The 3,368-nt window shown below is 46.6% G+C and overlaps 1 pseudogene; it reads right to left on the bottom strand.

Moving 5' to 3' along the window:
• Positions 1-496: 496 nt before the first annotated feature.
• LOC149458268 (U2 spliceosomal RNA) lies at positions 497-659 on the bottom strand (annotated as a pseudogene).
• Positions 660-3,368: the final 2,709 nt, after the last annotated feature.

Here is a 3,368-nt window from a genome sequence, read left to right as displayed (position 1 = left end):
CCCGAAGAGAAAACCCCCTAGGGACAGGGGAGGAAGGAACCAAAAGGCCACACATCCTCCCAATAGACTTCAGGGTAGGCCCAAGGACCCACACCCTCCATCCTGTGAGGAAATAAAACACACACATAAGAGTGAAAGTGACAAACGTGGGAGAAATAATAAATTAAATAAATAAAAAGTGGTCGTGCAAATTGTGCACAGACCAGGCCCTGAGGCCTGTAGCAAAAATTGCCCTGAACTTAGCCAAAAGGCGCTGTGCAGTAAAAGTGTTTGAACACAGTTACCATGTGCCTTTTCACACGCTGGGATCCCACAACCAAGTGTTACTAAGAGCACCCCTGAGGCGACCACTCTCAGGGGGCACTGGTTCGCGGACTTTCTGCCTTCCCGGCCCATGGCCAGACAAGGTAGATCCATTCAAATCAGGAGAACTGGGCCCCTCCGGTTTTCCAGGGGGAATTACTCCTGGGCCCCAACTATCTATGGGCACCACGGTTTCTGTTCCAACCTGTACTAACCATCAGGACCCCCATCATACCAGCAGGGGTGCTATACAACCAGCCATCCCCGCAAAGCTAGAATGACGGTGGAGCACCCCCACTGGACACTGATAAGAACAGATACTACACTTGATCTTAGCCAAAAGTCCGAGAAGACCAGAAATGGTATATTCGAGCCTCTAACAGACAGTGTCCCAGGATGCCTTTCTTAATTTTGAGGAGACCCAGGTATCATCAACAGGGGAGGCACCCCAGGGAAGGCAGAAATGCTGGATTTGCCCATGTTATTTGTATGTAGTGAAAACATCCTTCCAAAGGAGGTGTTGTCTGCTCTTAGGAAGGATTACTTTTAAAAGTTTAACACAGGATAAAACTCACTTTAAGATTAGTCAGAGTCTTACTGATAACTGTCTGTACTTTGAATATACGGGGTAATTTTTGTCATGTTAACAATACGTCAGCTATTACAGTGGCTCACTGTTCTCTTGGCAAGCAGAGCTCCAACAAAGGCTCGTACATCACAAGATTTTCCTTCTAGTGAACTGTGAAGGACAAGCATGAAGTGCACCGTCTCCTGACCCTGTCACAGTCTCACAATTACAGTCAGACTAGCGGAGTCAGAGGAAGCCTATGATCTCTGGCCAGTCTGAGTAGTCATGAGACTCTCTGGTATCAACAAGGACAGCACAAGACTGGTGCAAGAAACTCACAACTGTTGGAGATATTGCACACCAACATTGGCCTATCAACAAACCTGGTAGTTAGGGATGATAAGCCACGTGTGGCCCGCTCAACGTAGTTTTAAGCGTATGCCAGTTTTAAGTGTATTCAAATATCCTTCTATGGATACGCAGTAGGGGAGATTTACTAAAACTAGAGCACACAGAATTATTATTATTACAGGTACTTATATAGCGCCATCAATTTACACAGCACTTTATATATATATTGTACATTCACATCAGTCCCTAACCCTCAAGGGGCGTACAATCTAAGGTCCCTAACCCTCAAGGGGCGTACAGTCTAAGGTCCCTAACCCTCAAGGGGCGTACAGTCTAAGGTCCCTAACCCTCAAGGGGCGTACAGTCTAAGGTCCCTAACCCTCAAGGGGCGTACAATCTAAGGTCCCTAACCCTCAAGGGGCGTACAGTCTAAGGTCCCTAACCCTCAAGGGGCGTACAATCTAAGGTCCCTAACCCTCAAGGGGCGTACAGTCTAAGGTCCCTAACCCTCAAGGGGCGTACAATCTAAGGTCCCTAACCCTCAAGGGGCGTACAATCTAAGGTCCCTAACCCTCAAGGGGCGTACAGTCTAAGGTCCCTAACCCTCAAGGGGCGTACAGTCTAAGGTCCTTAACCCTCAAGGGGCGTACAATCTAAGGTCCCTAACCCTCAAGGGGTGTACAATCTAAGGTCCCTAACTTACATATACTGGGGCCAGGGGCGGACTGACAACTCATGGGGCCCCCGGGCAATAAGGGATCATGGGATCCCCTGTGTCCTTGCCCAAACTCAAAAAAGCCTATGAAAAAGGTACCAGGGGCATCTCATGTGGCCCCCTACTGATCCCGGGCTCTCGGGCAGTGCCCGAGTTTCCAGATGGTCAGTCCGCCCCTGAACAGGATACTTTTTAAAATATAACTAAAGGCAAAACATTTTGTTAGGTTTTGGATAGCCTGGAGAGGAATTAGAATACCCAGCAGTCTTTATTGCTGTCTGTGTTCTCGTTAAGGAGATTCCCCCTCTCTATTTGTCCTGGGTTGTCCCCAGAGAAGTAATAGAGGGGAAATCTTCCACTGGGGGGGGGGGGGTCACTAGTTCTGGTGACCCGGGGGTCCCCATGGAATTCCCTTAATTTGCAGGGATTTCCTCTCACTTCCTGTTTGGCTATCGGACAGGAAGTGAAGGGAAATCTCTGCAATGGGACGAAAAAAATAAATCTGTCGGGTTATATAACCATCCAAGGTGAAAATAAAAACGTTTGCCTATAGTTCTACTTTAACACAAGCACATGGTAGAGCAGGCACATGTCAGGAATATGTATTGTCGGGGTTAACCACTTTCCTGCTGCCTTATAGCAGATGTACTGCTACGGGGCGGCAGGGGTGCACAAAATCACATATATATACATGATTTCACATTTCCAGGTAGGGGGAGTGCGTGAGCTGCTATCCGCGGCCTCAGCTGTCAATCACAGGGTCCTGTCCAGTGGCTACTCACCAGTGATTGCCGAGTATTACCAATGGGGGAGAGACCTGTGTGTAAACAATACAGTTCTCTCCCCTGTCAGCTCCTGCACACTGCTTTGTATGGTTCTGCATGGCACAGCCATACAAAGCAATGTTCTTACAGAGAAGCACACACACAGCCCACGTAGTGAAACAGCACACATTTAACCCTTTGATCGCCCCTCGTGTTAACCCCTTCCTGCCCAGTGCCATTAGTACAGTGTCACTGCTTTTTATTAACACTGATCACTGTGTTGGTGTCACTGGGGATGTCAGTGACACCAAGTCAGTTCCCCCCCAGTGTCAGAATACCCGCCGCAGTCCCGTAGTCCCGCTATAAATCGCTGATTGCCGCTAACACTAGTAAAAATGTAAAAAAAATCCCAGTATATATACCGCCATTTGTAAATGTTATAACTTTCACGTAAACCAATTAATTTACACGTATTGGGATTTTTTTTTACCAAAGGCATGGAGCAGAATACATTTTGGCCTAAATTTATAACGAAATGCGTATTTTAAAATTTTTGTTACTGGACATGTTTAATAGCAAAGAAGTAAAAAAATTGTTATTTTCTCAAAATTTATGTTTTTGTTTGTTATAGTACAAAAATTTAAAAACGCAGAGGTGATCAAATACC

This window comes from Staurois parvus, unplaced genomic scaffold (assembly GCF_062004578.1).
Source record: "Staurois parvus isolate SC_StPar_1 unplaced genomic scaffold, SC_StPar_1.0 ptg000290l, whole genome shotgun sequence".
Classification (NCBI taxonomy): Eukaryota; Metazoa; Chordata; class Amphibia; order Anura; family Ranidae; genus Staurois; species Staurois parvus.
The sequence above is the reverse complement of the archived record's forward strand: the minus strand, read 5'-3'. Positions and strand labels throughout refer to the sequence as shown.